Raw genomic sequence first — 18,286 nt, forward strand, 5'->3', positions numbered from 1 at the left:
ACACAAGCTTCGCGAAAAAAGTGCGCCGTCATTATTTTCCTTCTAGTTCTTTTCTTTCTTTCTTCTTCCCCCCTCATTGTTAGAGCGCGACGGTGGCCACAATGCGGCCGGAGGAGGAGAGAAACAACCGAGCGCGCGCGCGCAAACACGTGCTAGAAAGCAGCGCGGAGCAGGCGACAACATGCTTTTCTATGCGGCGGCTAGCAGACGACGCGGCCGGGCTGCGCGTAGATTTTGACGGGGTCTTCATGGAGGGCGCTGACGCACAGAGCGGCGCAGCGCCCCCTGGCCCAGGTTTTCTCCCCTTTCCAGCACGTGTTTGCGCGCGCGCGCTCGTTTGTTTCTCTCCTCCTCCGGCCGCATTGTGGCCGCCGTCGCGCTCTAACAAAGGGGGCAAGAAAAAAAAACTGGAATGAAAAAGTGACGGCCCGCTTTTTCGCAAAACTCGTGAAAGTGTTTTTCTCTCTTCTCTTTCGTGTTGAAACGATGGTCGTCGGTTTTCTTTTTAGGTATCTCGCACCTCTGTTTGTAACTGGCAGTGCCGCAGCAGCCATCACGGAACCAAGTCGGCCTCAAGAAACAGATATATGTCATTAATGCCATCACTCGGCGCTTATAAAGGGAAAACACATACGTCAATCGTTCTATCCTCATACGCGATCCTGCTTCGGGAGCTCAAAACTGCGCATTCGCTAGAGATAACTGAACTAGGGATTGCACAGCGTAGCTGTGGAATTAAGAAGACAAAGGTTTACTTGGAGAGATGTCCCCGCCTGCATGAAAAGTCGTCAGGCATTTGCTCGTTCTTCGTCTCGCGGAGAGAGGAAACTGCCGAAAAAATGGCGTGCCTCGGCTTCTCGTCAGTGATCCAGGTCGTTAAGAAACCTCTCATCGTTAAAGGTAGATAAGTCATTGATTTCGGATGGCAGCGCCACAGCAGCGAACTCCCCCTGACCGCTGTCAGCTGGAACCAAAGGGTATACAAGGCGGCATGCTTTGTGCCTTTGTAGGGAACGCGTCCTAAGCGCGCTGAAAACAGGCACCACGGCGCCGGCAGCATCGCCTAAAACGTGTGTCCCCAAAGAGTTTAATAGGCCCCTTTCAAGTGAGCAGTCACAAATGGAAAGGAAGCTCCCCAACCAGCGCCCGGAGCACTCGTCGCTGTGTACACGTGTATCAATTCTCAACGAGAAGGCTGGACCCTTCATTCCCTGAGCAACATGGAAGTGACATCAAGAGGTGCCGCCTCAAGTCCTTCAAAATACCTGTCGCTTGCCTCTGCCTTCGAGTACCGAATTCGCGTTCATGTTGTTGTTGTTTTTTTGTCTGAGCCTGCCAAGAAGCGCTCTTTGAAAACAATGTCCGCGGCGATCAATTAGTCATAATTTTTCACTTTCGAAAGCACCGATAAAAAGCGTGCCTCCAGCCAGCCTCTATGTCAGCCGGGGCACAGTAAAAAAGCAAAAATAAGAAACACCACTGGCAAAGAGCGCCGGCTTTGCGCGCACAGACGCACGACCATCCCCCCTCGTCCTCACTCTCCTTCTCCTGCTCCGCGTGCACGTGCGGCTGCCTGTAGCACGCGCTCCCGAGCGAGCGGGCTGCGCAGACTCCGCAGACAGCCGCGCGCAGCGCGGGCGCGGATGCGCGTAGGTTTTGTAGTTCCTCTCCGCTCCGCTGGAAACCGAGCGCTGGCGTCGCGGAGCAAACTCCAGCTTTGGTTCCCTATAGAGGGTGGCTGGAGGCACGCTTTTTATCAGTGCTTTCGAAAGTGAGAAATTATGATTAATTGATCGCCGCGGACATTGTTTTCAAAGAGCGCTTGTTGGCAGGCTCAGACAAAAAAAAATTAAAAATAAACGAACGCGAATTCGCTACTCGAAGGCAGAGGCAAGCGACAGGTATTTTGAAGGACTTGAGGCGGCACCTCTTGATGTCTCCTCCATGTTGTTCAGAGAATGAAGGGTCCAGCCTTCTCGTTGAGAATTGATACGCGTGTACACAGCGACGAGTGCTCCGGGCGCTGGTTGGGGAGATTCCTTTCCATTTGTGACTGCTCACTTGAAAGGGGCCTATTCAACTCTTTGGGGACAGACGTTTTAGGCGATGCTGCCGGCGCCGTGGTGCCTGCTTCGGCGCGTTTAGGACGCGTTCCCTACAAAGGCACAAAGCATGCCGCCTTACCCTTTGGTTCCTGCTGACAGCGGTCAGGGGGAGTTCGCTGCTGTGGCGCTGCCATCCGAAATCAATGACTTATCTACCTTTAACGATGAGAGGTTTCTTAACGACCTGGAACCACTGACGAGAAGCCGAGACATGCCATTTTTTCGGCAGTTTCCTCTCTCCGCGAGACGAAGAGCGAGGAAATGCCTGACGACTTTTCATGCAGGCGGGGACATCTCTCCAAGTAAACATTTGTCTTCTTAATTCCACAGCTACGCTGTGCAATCCCTAGTTCAGTTATCTCCTCTAGCGAATGCGCAGTTTTGACCTCCTGAAGCAGGATCGCGTATGAGGATAGAACGATTGACGTATGTGTTTTCCCTTTATAAGCGCCGAGTGATGGCATTAATGACATATATCTGTTTCTTGAGGCCGACTTGGTTCCGCGATGGCTGCTGCGGCACCGCCAGTTACAAACAGAGGTGCGAGATGCGAGCGGTACGAGATACTTAAAAAAAAAACAACCGACAACCATCGTTTCAACACGAAAGAGAGAAGAGAGAAAAACACTTTCACGAGTTTTGCGAAAAAGCGCGCCGTCACTTTTTCACTCGTTTTTTTTTTCACGCCCCCTTTGTTCGAGCGCGACGGCGGCCAGAATGCGGCCGGAGGAGGAGAGAAACAATCGAGCGCGCGCGCGCAAACGTGCTGGAAAGCAGCGCGGAGCAGACGACAGCATGCTTTTCTATGCGGCGGGGAGCAGACGACGTGGCCGCACTGCGCGGAGGTTTTGACGGGGTCTCCATGGAGGGCGCTGACGCACAGAGCGGCGCAGCGCCCCCTGGCCCAGGTTTTCTCTCCTATATGGGAGAAAAATGCGTTGGGTCCGTCGGAAGAACCCTACCGATCGGGTCCGTCCGCCGTACCTCTGAAAAATATTTCCCGGATCCGTCCGTCGTATCCCGAAGAAAAACGCACCGGGTCCGTCCGACGTACCTTTAGCCACAGCCTTTGTTAAAACCAAGGTGACCTGCAGTAGCGTCATCGTGGAAAGCCGCTAGTATACGTGGGCGAAGCACACGCGGTACGACTGGGAGCCAGCGAGTTCCATCAGGATAATACACGTAGCGGCGTAGTATGCCATCTTCAAGCTTGAAATTGCGAAGCTGTCGGCGAAGCCTAGCGTTGGGTGGGCTCGAAGCGCCGATAAGGCGGTTGATGATGGGCCGACAGTAGGCATCAGCTAATTGCTGTGAGCGGAGAGTGTGCTTGTTCTCAGAGTCGTCAAAAGAAACTGCAGTGATATGCGTCGGTGGAAGCGATGATCGGCTGTTGTCAGAGGTGGAAATGCATTGTGAAGAAAAACAGCAGGCTAATTCCGAAACCGGGCAGCGAGAAAGAGCGTCGGCGTCTTGGTGTTGGCGGCCCGATTTATAAACGACGTCGAAATGGTATTCTTGCAGGCGTAGAATCCAACGGCCAAGTCTACCTGTCAAATTTTTCAGTGAAGATAACCAGCAAAGAGCATGGTGATCGGTCACAACTGTGAAATGCCGACCATAGAGGTAAGGGCGAAACTTTTGAACAGCCCAGACGACGGCGAGACATTCCTGCTCGGTAATGGTGTAGTTTTTCTCAGCTGAAGTCATGGTCCGACTGGCGAAGGCAATCACTTTCTCACGTGAAGTTGCATCGCGCTGCAGAAGTACAGCGCCAAGACCGTGACCACTGGCATCAGTGTGCAGGATGGTAGTAGCGCTGTCGCTGAAGTGGCCAAGAACTGGATCTGATGTGAGGGCGTGCTTTAGGTCGTTAAAGGTACCCTGAAAGGGGTCACAAAGAAGGGTGAACAACGCCATAACACTGATAGTTATTGAACCACACATCATTCTCCCGCAAAAATTTTCGATCTAGCTTCTGCAACACCAGAGATATCGGCGATTAAAAATGACCCTTCCAATTTTCTCTCTCAACTCGTACGCCGAAGGGAGCCATAAAAAAACAAAGAATACAAGCAAGTTCAAAGCTCCGCCCAGACATACGTCACTTCGACGAACTTCCGGTTGCCGCGCGCTCGCTCGCTGGCGTACTCGCGCCAACCCGTCCTCGCTCGCACACGCCTGAGGAGTTCGCCAGTTCGCGCAGCGACGGTTAGTGTAACCGCGAACCCGTGGTTATCCTATGTTACACGGCGGACCAAACCATGGTTGCACCACTAACCGCGGTTACCGCAAACCGAGCTTGACGACCTCGGTTTGCGTCGTTAACCGAGGTTATGACGGCGTCTGTTGACGGAAGCTACTCGTCGGCGCCCGAGTGCGCGAAACGTACGAGCGGGTCTGCTTCACAAAGTTATTCATTTGCCCACTGTATCACGATGTATAGATTATAGTGTCGCCCGACGTCTTCGATTACGGCCGACAGCGCAGCGACTGCGTACTGAAGCCTCGTCTTGCCTACAGTATCGTTTGAACGGCTTATTGCTGAGCAGAACGTCAAAAAATACGCGGCCTTAGCTATGAAAGTACACGAGTTTGCAACGCTTGCAGCACGGGATGCCGCCGAGCAGGCTGAGGTACGTTACACAATTACCGCTGGGGTGGAACGTGCGAGCGCGGCGAACGTCGGCGCCGTGCGTGACCGTCCCTAGTCGTCACTAGGCCTACATTGTTTCGCTTCGAAGCCGCGGCGGCCGACGCTTTGGAACATGATCAACGCTGTCGTAAATCGTTTACTTATTAAACTGCCTTATAGTGATTCCTATCCTGCCATAGTAAAATAATTATAGGATTAACTCTGCCGACGCATTAATCGCAGAGCTAGTACGAGCAGATCGGATCAGCCGAAATGCGGCAGCTGGCTTGAGCAGAAACTTATCACGGCTATCGCTCTTACCAGCAATTTGCTGCTGGTCAGCGATCCTCACGAGGGCTTCATACTTGATATTCGGCCCAGTATTCCAGACACCAACAAATTTTAGCACGCTTTATTTCGGACATCGGTGCTAACGATCCGTCGTGTCGTTCGCGAACGGTATGCGGGAGGAGGGGCCACAGCGGCGGTGTTTACGGCGGTCGAGGAGGGGCTGCCATCGTGCGGTGCTTGACCGTGCTGTTGACGCCTCGGCGGACGACACTCCGATACTCCTGAAACCACGTTATATAAATAAGATATTTGTAAATGCAGCTTCGTTCTGCCAATCCCTGCGTCGCTTCGGTTGTTGCACTTAATGGGCAATGGCCACCTAACCGATAAGGGCGAGCTGTGTAACAGCCCGCACAGAGTTCGAGCAGCGCACGAGCAGACGACTTTCGCAGCTACCGGAAGTGTGTCCGTGACGTCATGGTTGCAGTGACCGCAGCGAATGGCAGCTTCTAGCAAGCCTTGCCAGTCAACTGACCCGTGACGTCACGGGACTAGGAAATAGTTCCATGCGACACCGCCAAGCGACACTCTCTCTGCCCGCGAATTTCAAAAAACGCTGTTTTTTAAAATTAATAATAAATCACTGGCTTAAGGAGTTATACTTTGCGTTAATGCTCAAAAGAATGTGTTCTACACACTGAACACGTTTATCAGTGGTTTCTTGGGGGCCGTTTCCGTGGACCTTTAAAAGCACTGTTCAGTCCACACGAAAGGGCTGCGCGCTTTAAGTGGTTCATGAAGTGGCGCAGCAATAGTTGCAAAATGTCTTATAAATCGCCGGAAATAGGACGCCAGGCCGAGGAAACTGCGCAAATCTGTAGTCCGTTGCGGACGAGGAAAGTTCAAGACCGCGGTTATTTTTTCAGGGTCTGGGCGAATGCCGTCATGGCTAACCAGATGTCCTAATATTTCAATTTTCTTCTCTGCAAAGTGGCACTTCTTGGTATTGAGCTGAAGGCCCGCTGAAGCAAGACACGTGAGGACTTCATTCAGGCGTGTGAGATGGTCGGTAAAAGTTGACGAAAAGATAACAATGTCATCCAAGTAATATAAACAGGTTCTCCATTTGAGGCCACGAAGTACAGTATCGATCATTCTTTCAAATGTTGCGGGTGCGTTACAAAGGCCGAAGGGCATAACATTAAACTCGTAAAGTCCGTCAGGAGTTGCGAAAGCGGTTTTTTCTTTGTCGTCCTCATGCATAGGTATTTGCCAATAACCTAGGTCCAAGGCCGAGAAATATTCGGCACCTTGGAGAGAGTCAAGGGCGTCATCAATACGCGGCATCGGGTAGACGTCTTTGCGGGTAATTTTGTTGAGTGCGCGATAATCAACACAAAATCGTACCGATCCGTCCTTTTTTTTAACTAATACTACTGGAGAGGACCATGGTCTTGTTGATGGACGAATAATATCGCGACGGAGCATGTCATTGACATTTCTTCAATTACTTTTCGTTCCGAGGGAGAAACCCGATAAGGTCGTCGGCGTACAGTTGAGTTACCTTCGGTAAGGATGCGGTGATGTGCAACACTAGTCCGTCCCAGTGGTGGGGAAGTGGCATCAAAAATGGCTTGGTGGGCTTGAAGCATTTGCAGCAATTCTTGACGTTGGTGTGGCATGAGGTTCGGATTGATTGTCTTCAACAGCATGGAAAGAGAGACTTGCGATGAATCGCGTTGCTGAGGTAGCGGGGCAGTGAGCACCATCATTGATATAGGGTGAGCATCCACTATGCATGGCAGGGAAGTTCCTTTAGTCAGCACGAGGGATTCACGGGAAGTGTTCGTGGCAGCTACTATTGCTGAGCTGCTGCGGAATCGTACAAGACTTGATGGGAAGGCGATTCCACGTGCAAGATGACGATGAGATGGTGCGATGAGTACATCCCCGTCACTGATGTGTTCGGAAAAAACGGTAATGGGTTTCGCACTGTGGAGGCAATACAGTATCAGCTGCGGCAATGAGGAAATGATGCCGTGCAGAAATGTCAGATGAAAAATCACTGTCTGTCATATGGATGACACGGTCGCCACAAGAAATTAACGCTGAAGTGGTTGACAAAAAATCCCATCCAAAAATCATCAAATGCGCACACGGTGAAAGCACAGCAAACTGCACATGGTGGCGGACGCCGTCTATAACAACTCGAACTGTACACTTTGCTGAAGGGTGCAGAGGGACGCCATTTGCTCCACGAAGTTCAGGTCCATCATATGGTGTCGTTACTTTCCGCAAACGGTGGCACAAATCAGCATGAATAACAGAAAGTGCAGCTCCTGTGTCAATCAAAGCTTCGACCGGTAATCCTTCAGCTAAAACGGAAATCATATTATACGGGCGATGAGGAGGACTTCTTGTAAGTTCGCAAAGTGCAGTTTCTCCTCCGGAAACTGCATCGCTTAGTTTTCCGAATTACGGACAGGAACAGTTGTTGCTGGTCGAAGTGGCGAAATAGAGCGGCGGTATGGGGAAGGGGACCGGCGTCGGGATACATGAGCCCCACTTGGTTCAGACGAGGATACCGGCGGTGGAGAGAATCGACGAGGTTGACTGGGAATTGGTCGTCGCTGATAATATGCAGGTATGTCACTTTCGAAGGCGTCATAACCACGTCGCTCGTTCTGAATGCGTCGGCGACAAAAGCGAAATATATGTCCTCGAATTCCACAATAATAGCACACTGGGCGAGAGGGGCGCCAAGGGGCGTAATAGGGTGGCGTCGGTTGAGCCGTCGTCATGGCGTTGATGTGGTTGTAGGGCGGTGCTTGGGGTGGGGGAACAAAAGGAGGAGGGGATGCAGCGACGTGAGCGTAAGTCGGTGCTGGGCGAGGTGCAGGAGGATCAGGTGTGACAGGGTGGTTGATAGTGGCCAACTCTTCTTTAATGATGTGGCGGAGGCCGGCGTCGTTAAAGGAGGAGACGAGTGATCGCACCCGTGCCGGCAGAAAGGGCTGAGGGCTTGGAGCTCCTCGCGGATTATCGCTCGAATCATGGCTCGTAGATCGAGGTCAGTACAGGCCAGGCCAGTAGTGAAGCCGGGCTGCAATCGGGAGGACTGTAGCTGGTCGAGGCGTTGGCAGGTCGTTATAATAGAATCAACACTTGATGGATTTTGGGCAACGAGGGTGTTATATGCCATTGAATTGATTCCCTTCAAGACATGGTGTACACGTTCAGATTCCGGCATAGTGGGACTGATACGCCGACAGAGTTCCAGAACGGCCTCTATGTATGACGCATAGGACTCATCGGGACCTTGACGGCGGGTAGCGAGCTTGTTCCTTGCGATCTCCGTCCGAACAGCCGGGTCAGTGAAGTACTGTCGGAACTGCTGCTTGAAGGTGGGCCAGTTTGTGGTGTGGGGCTCGCGGTTAATAAACCAATTTCTGGCGACCTCAATAAGGTAGAAAGATACGTTCAGAAATTTCAAAGCATCATCCCACCGGTTGTAGGCACTGCAGCGTTCATAAGTGTCAAGCCAGTCATCGACGTCTTCGTCGCGACGACCAGCGAACAGCGGCGGGTCGCGTTGTCGTGTGGGCACCATCGGAGGCGGCGGTGTAGCCGAGGTAGAGGGTCCGGTCGGGTCGGGACTGCTCTTGGTTGACATGACGATGGTAGTTGTTAAACGGCGACCGGAACGTAGCTCCAGCGAGAGGCAGGGCACAAGGCAGCAAGGGGATCGAATTTCACCTCCACCACTTGTGAAAGAAGGCCAGGTCCAGACGGCAAGGTCGTGAAAGCAAGGCAAGGTATGCCGTGTCAGCGTTTAATCTGATGGAGAAAACCCAAGCGCGCGCCGGAGCCGGCGCTGCAGGACGATGATGATGGTATTGCCGCGAAACCTTCAAAACAGTATTTGTTGTTTTTTTTTAACAGCCGCCGGCATACAGGCTTATCACTCTGATTCTGGACCGCCTATCAGTTCCGTAATCTTTGTTTGTTACTGCTCGATGTCGCGAGTCACACCTTTATCAGTTTTGTTGTAGCGCAAGACGCACCGAGATCTGTCTCGAAGGTTCCGGCCACTCGCGTGTCTTTCCACAATGTTCCAGCCCGTGCTGGTAGCTGTTTGCGACGTTATCTAGATTGTTCGGTGCAGCCTTTAAATTGAGCGTTGCCGAGTGTGACGGGCATTCTTTGTTCGACGATCGACGAGCACGTTTGTTTCTATTGCCGCCACCGAGTTGCTTAGTTCTTTTGCGGGCGCAAGTCAGCCCAAATAAACAGTTTCTTTAGTGCAATCATCGACCCTTCAATTGTGTCGTCGACCTCGTCACCACTACGTGACATCTGGTGGAGGTGCTGCCTTTGATCCTTCAAGCGAAGACCCAAGCCGTGTTCCTGTCGCCCTGGAAGACCAGCCTACAGGTCACCGAGCCAGCCGCCGACTTCAAGGCCTACAACCCGAACACGGTCTGCTGCTTGACCCCATTCGATCTCGGAAGGCATCGACGCTGACAATGGCCCAGCCTACAGCACCGGTTGTTTTCGTCCAACCCCGTGAGCCTCCCTGCTTCCATGGACGATGTGATGAAGATTCGGGTGACTGGATGGACCTTTTCGACCGTGTGGCAGAATTCAACGGTTGGAACGACGCTGCGAAACTCAGGCAGGTCTACTTTGTTCTTCAAGGACATGCCCGAGTTTGGTTTGAAAATCACGAGACTTCTCTCAAGGATTGGGAGATATTCAAAGCACAGTTCTTGATGGCCTTTACAAGTTCTGTCAGAAAAGAAAGAGCTCAGGCCCTCCTCCAATCAAGAATTCAACTACCAAACGAGCCCGTCCTGGCCTACGTAGAGGAGATGAAACGCCTGTTTCGCCGCGCCGACCCTAACATGACCGAAGATGACAGAGTGAAATTCTTAATGCGAGGCGTTAAAGAGTCGCTTTTTGCGGGGCTTGTCCGGAACCCGCCGAAAACTGTGGAAGAATTTGAGAGTGAAGCATCGACCATCGAGAAGACGTTGGATACCCGGATGCGCCACTACGAGCGACCACTCCAACCAAATTACTCATGCCACTACCCCAGCACATCTGCAAGCGGAGAGAACCTTCGGGACCTAATCCGGGAGATCGTGCGAGAAGAGCTCCGCCGAATGCAGCCATCATCGCAACAACCCCAGGTGGCGACGCTCGCGGACGTCGTCCGTGAAGAAGTTCAGCAGGCGCTGGGCGTTCCTGAAGCGACGGCTGCGACTGTTCCAGCACAAGAAGCAACAGCGATGAACTACGCTGGTGCATTGCGTCGCCCTGCGCCCCAACGTGATGACTTTCCCAGCCCTCGCCGCGACCGTCCTGTTCCTGAAAACCGCCCCTTGCCCCCCGCCCGCCAAGCCTACCAACGATCCCCAAACCCCAGGAAGTGCGACGCCTGGAGGACTGCAAACAACCGGCCATTATGCTTCCACTGCGGTGAGGCCGGCCACATTCTGCGCCACTGCCCGTACCGACGAATCGGTCTCCGCGGATTTGCAGTAGACGCTCCACGACCACGTCCAGGTGAACGACCACAAGAAATTGAAAACTATCTGCGTAGCGGTGAGATTGCGCCACCAAGCCGTCGGTTCAGATCTCCATCGCCGTACAGGGCCCGCTTTGCGTCGCCAGGCCGTACCTATGATGAGAGTATGCGCGGAAGGTCCCCAAGCCCGCGCAGGGGAAACTGAACAGAGCAACCTTTGGAGGTGAGGTGGCTCAACGGCGAAAAGACGAACATCCTCCGCCGCCGACGACCCCTAACGACGACGCAGCCATTTCACCGCAACCCCACACGACGTCATCGACGACATCACGACCATACTGCAAGCAGACAACGCCGCCCAGCGCAGTAACTACGGTATGCCCCGGCCATGACCTGAAGAAACGACGGAGCCGAGATCGGACACTAAGGCCCACGTGCAATGCGAGGACGCGAACAAGTGACCTTGAAGTTGATATCGACGGTCGCAGAGTCACTGCCCTTGTAGACACCGGAGCTGACTATTCAGTCATCAGTGGACCGTTAGCCTCCCATCTCAGGAAAGTTACAACCGCTTGGGATGGCCCGCTGATTCGCACCGCAGGTGGCAACCTGATTACTCCATCGGGACGATGTACTGCAAGAATAACCGTAAATGGGCGTACTTACCCCACCAGCTTTGTGGTCTTGCAGCAGTGCTCCCGCGACGTGATTTTAGGCATGAACTTCCTAAATGAAAATAGGGCTATCATCGACCTCCGATCCAAGCTCATCAAGCTCTCTGCAGACAAAGCTATACCTGCTACGACGACTTCGACGCAACACGTCGCTCTAAACGTCCTCGACGGAGAATTGACCGTGCCGCCCCAATCAAGCGTCGCCGTCAGCGTAGGTAGCACAGACATTGAAACCGCTGAAGGCATCGTCGAAGGAAATATCCAATTGCTCTTGGAACGAGGTATCGGCATCGCAAGAGGCATCGCGAAATTCCGTAAAGGACAAGCTCAGGTGCTGGTAACAAACTTCACTGAAGAATACCGGCATCTAAACAAGGGCACGACCATCGCTTTTCTCGACGAATTAGCGGACCTCAAAGACGTATTCGCCCTCCACGACCAACCACTGGAAGACGCACCGGACCAATTCCGTCAGCCCACATTTGACATCAACCCGGAATTGACCCACAGTAGGAAAAACCAGATTCGCAGTCTTCTTCAAAACTACAGGCAGTGCTTCTCGTCATCATCGAAGGTACGACAAACACCACTGGCCAAGCACCGCATTATAACGGACGAACACGACCGACCTCTTCGCCAATGCCCTTATCGTGTATCGCCGCGAGAACGGCAGGCCATTCGCGATCAAGTTGAGGAAATGCTGCGTGATGACGTAATCCAGCCATCGAACAGCCCCTGGGCGGCACCAGTCGTTTTGGTCAAGAAGAAATACAGCACACTTCGCTTCTGCGTTGATTACCGCCGCTTGAATAGCATAACGAAGAAGGATGTCTACCCGCTTCCCCGCATCGACGACACTCTCGACCGACTCTGCAATGCAAGGTACTTCTCATCGATGGACCTGAAGAGCGGATATTGGCAAATTGAGGTCGACGAAAGAGATCGCGAGAAGACCGCATTCATCACACCGGACGGCCTTTATGAGTTCAAGGTGATGCCATTTGGCCTCTGCTCCGCACCAGCCACGTTTCAACGAGTAATGGACACAGTCCTGGCAGGGTTGAAGTGGCAAATTTGTTTGGTATATTTGGACGACGTTGTTGTCTTCTCGTCAAACTTTGAAGACCACCTAAAACGACTACTGACAGTGTTGGAAGCCATCAAGTCATCGGGACTAACGCTAAAAGCAGAGAAGTGTCACTTCGCCTACGAAGAACTCCGGTTCCTAGGTCACATCGTTAGCAAGGACGGTATTCGCCCAGACCCGGAGAAAACAGCTGCAATCGCACAATTTCCACCGCCTGCCGACAAGAAAGCTGTGCGCCGATTCCTTGGGCTGTGCGCTTATTATCGACGATTTGTCAGAAACTTTTCGCGGATCGCCGAACCGTTGACGCAGCTTACAAAGGCTGACGTACCTTTTAAATGGGAAGCGCCGCAAGGAGAAGCCTTCGACGAACTTAAGCGCCGCCTGCAATGCCCTCCTGTACTTGGCCACTTTGATGAAAACGCCGAGACCGAAATTCACACCGACGCGAGCAGTGTGGGCCTAGGAGCCGTTCTTGTCCAGAAGAGTGCCGGACAGGAGAAAGTAATCGCCTACGCTAGCAGATCCCTCACAAAAGCCGAAGTCAATTACTCGACGACCGAGAAGGAGTGCCTTGCAATCATCTGGGCCACTTCTAAGTTTCGTCCATACCTATACGGCCGACCATTCAAGGTGGTAAGCGACCATCACGCGCTCTGCTGGCTGGCTAATTTGAAAGATCCTTCCGGCCGCCTTGCCAGATGGAGCCTACGACTTCAAGAATTTGACATGACTGTAGTCTATAAGTCGGGCCGGAAGCATTCCGACGCAGACTGCTTATCCCGCGCTCCGGTCGATGCTCCCCCGAAGGACGATGACGACGACGCCTTTTTGGGACCGGTAAGCGCCAGCAGTTTCGCAGAACAACAGCGATCAGACCCTGAGCTGAAAGCGCTAGCCGATTACTTGGAAGGAAAGACCGCTTCCCCTCCTGGTGTGTTCAGGCGACATTTATCATCCTTCACGTTAAGCAATGGCCTCCTCGTGAAGAAGAACTTCGCACCAAACAAGACCGCGCAGCTTCTCGTAGTGCCTAAAACCCTTCGGCAAGAAATTCTGCAGGCGTTGCACGATGAGCCCACAGCAGGCCACCTCGGATTTGCGCGCACGTTGCGTCGAATCCAGGAGAAGTATTACTGGCCGCGACTGCCTGCCGAAGTTGCCCACTACGTGAAGACGTGTCGTGAGTGCCAACGACGCAAGACGCCGCCGAACAGACCAGCAGGACTACTAAACCCGATTCCGCCCCCAGTCCTGCTCTTTCAACAAATTGGGATGGATCTCCTCGGCCCCTTTCCATCTTCGTCTATGGGTAACAAGTGGATCATCGTGGCCACTGACTACCTTACCCGTTACGCCGAAGCAAGAGCACTACCAAATGGTACCGCGGCAGAAGTCGCCAAATTTTTTGTCGAACAAATTCTCTTGCGACACGGCGCCCCAGAAGTGCTCATCACGGACAGGGGAACGGCGTTTACGGCAGAGTTGACGCAAGCCATCCTGGAATACAGTCACACAAGCCATCGACGAACAACTGCGTACCATCCCCAGACCAATAACCTTACGGAGCGCCTGAACAAAACGATCGCGGACATGATCGCTATGTACGTCGACGCTGAACACAAGACCTGGGACGCCATCTTACCGTACGTGATCTTCGCGTATAACACGGCAGTCCAGGAGACGACCAGAGCGACCCCGTTTAAGCTTGTGTACGGCAGGGAGCCAACGACGACGCTCGACGCAATGCTGCCGCACGTAACCAGCGAAGACAACCTTGACGTCGCCGCCTACCTGCAGCGTGCAGAGGAAGCCCGACGACTCGCACGGCTGCGTATTAAAGACCAACAGCGCACCGACAGCCGACGATACAATTTACGACGACGCCACGCAGAGTACAATCCAGGAGACCAAGTGTGGGTTTGGACACCAATTCGCCGTAGCGGATTAAGTGAAAAGTTGTTGCGTCGATACTTTGGGCCATACAAAATCCTTCGCCGCGTCGGACCACTGGACTATGAAGTCATTAACGACGGAACATGAGCATCACAACGGCGACGCGCACGCCCAGAAATTGTACATGTTGTACGACTGAAGCCATATTACGCGCGTTAAATAATCTGTGGTGTTTAAAATTTGCAGTGTTTATGTTTAAGTTTCTTTGTTTTGAAACATCGAGGCGATGTTTTTTTTTTTAAGGGGGGAGTAATGCCGCGAAACCTTCAAAACAGTATTTGTTGTTTTTTTTTTAACAGCCGCCGGCATACAGGCTTATCACTCTGATTCTGGACCGCCTATCAGTTCCGTAATCTTTGTTTGTTACTGCTCGATGTCGTGAGTCACACCTTTATCAGTTTTGTTGTAGCGCAAGACGCACCGAGATCTGTCTCGAAGGTTCCGGCCATTCGCGTGTCTTTCCACAATGTTCCAGCCCGTGCTGGTAGCTGTTTGCGACGTTATCTAGATTGTTCTGTGCAGCCTTTAAATTGAGCGTTGCCGAGTGTGACGGGCATTCTTTGTTCGACGATCGACGAGCACGTTTGTTTCTATTGCCGCCGCCGAGTTGCTTAGTTCTTTTGCGGGCGCAAGTCAGCCCAAATAAAGTTTCTTTAGTGCAATCATCGACCCTTCAATTGTGTCGTCGACCTCGTCACCACTACGTGACAGTATGTACAAGAGGAAGAAGATCATGGTATGTACAAATGAAAGAAGATCCGTGGAGGGCCCACAATATGAGGAACGCCTGAGGAATTGGACAGTAACAGATGGGCAGCTAAAGTATTTAAATACCTGTACTTAAAAAGCGCTGACTCACAATGGAGGAAAAAAACTAGGAAACTAACTAGTAAGTATGCCAGTCACAAGGACGGAGAAATAAAGAGCCTTAAGCAACAGGTGAAAAACACAGAAGGTAAAAATTGGATAAATTCGATGGAAAAGAAACAGTGTGGAATTATACCGAAAGTGGAAAATGCAGATAAGCCGGAGTGGTGCAGTGGTAAGACGCCCGACTACTGTGCCGGAGTTCCCGGGTTCGAACCCGACCGAGGCGGCTGCGTTTCGATGGAGGCGAAACGAAGAGCAAGGCGCCCGTGTGCTGTGCGATGTCAGCGCACGTTAAAGAACCCCAGGTGGTCGAAATTTCCGGAGTCCTCCACTACGGCGTCTCTCATAGCCTCAGTTGCTTTGGGGCGTTAAACCCCACAAACCAAACCGAAACGAAGAGGCGTCCGTGTGCTGTGCGATGTCAGCGCACGTTACAGATCCCCAGGTGGTCGAAATTACACCGTAGCCCTCCACTACAGCTCCTCTTTCTCTCTTTCCACTTTCATTCCCACCTTCCTCCCTTCCCTTACGGCGCGGTTCGGGTGTCCACAGATCAAGTGTGACAGTTACTGCGCCTTTCCCTTCCTGTGAACCAATTATTATTATTATTATTAGATCAGGAAGATTTCTTCGATAACTCAAGAGGCAGTGCCCTACATTTTGAAGCTAGATCAGGGTGCCTTAGAACACGCAGCTACAAAAAGAAATTTAACAATGGAGATGGCGCATGTGCTGCATGTGGTAACTCCAGTGAAACAATTGATCATATTATACTCGAATGTAATGGCACGGCCGCTCGATGGAAGCGCACTGGGTGCGCTTCCATCGAGCGGCCGTTGTAATGATATCCATCCGGAAGTTGATGCAGGCGCAATCACTGTTCCTGAAGCTCTAGGGTTTAGAGATACCAGTGGCCGGGTGAATAAACCGGTGGTGGAAACTAGCACATCCATCCACCCATCCCACAACACTCCCCTTTCTTGAAAGGTTTGATCTCACAGGTCCAGGCGTTCTGGTCGCTTACAAACACGTTCACTTCTTGTGGTGCTCGTGTCCTGCAACGGTTGCAGGTGTCTTGCTGTACGTCTTGCTTGTCCTCTGTCGGTTTGTACAACGTAGGAGCTTGGTTCTGATGTTGGCTGTGTTACCACGCCGTGTGATGCAGCTCCAGCGCGGATGCGCACCGCTGTGCCTGGTGGTAAGCGCTCTCGGCTCCGTACCTTGTGCCGGGTGTCGTATGATCGTTTTGCACGAGCTCTGTAGGCTTCATTATTTTGTCTGAATTCGCGGTCGTCCCACTTCGGGGCTAGCAGCTTCGAAGTGGTTGGTACTGTGGTGTTCAGACGACGACCCATTAAGAGTTCTCCTGGTGAAAACCCTTCCACGCTGGGTGTGGCCCTGTAGGCAAGCAGCGCTTCGTGTATGTTGGAAGACTTCCTCAAAAGCTGCTTTGCTGTCTGCACAGCCCTCTCAGCCATACCGTTGCTCTGCGGGTAGTAAGGGCTTGAGGTTGTGTGCGAGGCTCCCCAGTGATGCACTAGTTCTTTGAACTCTGTGGAAGTGAACTGCGGCCCGTTGTCTGTGCGTATCCGTGGAACACCGTACCGTGCAAACATTGGCTCCAAGACTAGGGCTATGTTTTTGTAGCTGTCCTCGGCAGCTGTTCTAGCTCGAAAAATTGGGAATAGTAGTCTACTACTACAACATACTCTTTCCCCTCCAGCGTGAAGAGATCCATGCCGACTGTGTCCCAAGGGTATGCTGGCAATGGGGCTAGAAGCAGGGGTTCTGTTTCTGCCTTTCTGTGCTCTCTGCAAGTTGGACACTTTTCCACGTAGTCTTCAATGTGCTTGCCTATGCCTGGCCGCCATATGCATTCTCTTGCCCTCGCTCGGTACCTCGTTGTGCCCAAATGGAGTTTTTCCAGAACCTCTACTCTGATGTGTGGCGGGATGATTATTCTGTCGCCTTTGAATAGCAGACCATCAACGAGCGAAATCTCCCTAGCCACCTCGACGTACCTTTTCAGGTCAGGTGACAGCTAGCCCATGCACAGTTGGCCATGATATAGTGTGGAAGGTAGCCTCACTAACCACTTCGACGTACCTTTTCAGGTCAGGTGACAGCTAGCCCATGCACAGTTGGCCATGATATAGTGCGGAAGGTAGCCTCACTAACCACCTCGACGTACCTTTTCAGGTCAGGTGACAGCCCATGCACAGTTGGCCATGATGTAGTGCAGAAGGTAGCCACCCTGGAATGTGTTTCGTCTGATTGGATGCTTGCCCTGATTCTGTCCAGCATTTGGTTTGAAGCAGGGAGCTGTTCAAGTGCTAATTCTTCAAACTCGCGCACTGCACTCTCGAGAGTTCTTACTTTGTCTGCTGGTTTCCCAGATGGCTCCCGGGACAGAAGGTCAGCTGTGTACAGCTTTTTGCCGGGAGTGTGGGACATAGTGTAGTCGTACTCCAAAAGGCGCATCCTGAAACGTTGAAGGCGAGGACTCAGCTCGTCAAGTCGTTTAGTCGTCAGCAGCAGTATTAACGGCTTGTGGTCCGTTTCTACGTGAAAGGTTGATCCCAGCAGGTATTTGCGGAAATGTTCGCAAACCCATGTGATTGCCAGTGCCTCCTTTTCGATTTGGGCATATCTTTGTTCTGTATCCGTAAGGGAGCGTGATGCATATGCCACAGGTAGGAGCTTTTCGTGCGACTGCTGTAGAAGTACAGCCCCAAGACCGTATGAGGAAGCATCCACAGACACTGTGTGAAGCGACTGAGGATCGTAGTGAGTAAGAATCGGCATCCTGCTTAAAGCTTGCTTGAGTTTGTCAAAACTCTGCTGCTGAGCTGGGCCCCAGTGCCAGTCGGCGTCTTGGTGGAGCAAGTCTCAGAGGCTTCGTAAAATCTGCTAGCTCTGGAAGAAATTTCGCTAGGTGGTTTGCAGAGCTCAACAAAGACCTGACTTCCGACAGATCACATGGTGGGTCGAGCTGGAACCAAAGATGAATCAACAAGGGTATCTTATTGTACGATCCCCGGACATGTAAAAAGAATTCCGGGGCTGGTGAATTTCAAATTATGAAATCATTGTCAAGAAACACATGTGCTAGTTGCAAAGCGGCGCATATTTAGATAACTG

The sequence above is a fragment of the Amblyomma maculatum genome, chromosome 8 (genome assembly GCF_055883805.1).
Source record: "Amblyomma maculatum isolate TAMU_Amacu chromosome 8, ASM5588380v1, whole genome shotgun sequence".
NCBI lineage: Eukaryota > Metazoa > Arthropoda > Arachnida > Ixodida > Ixodidae > Amblyomma > Amblyomma maculatum.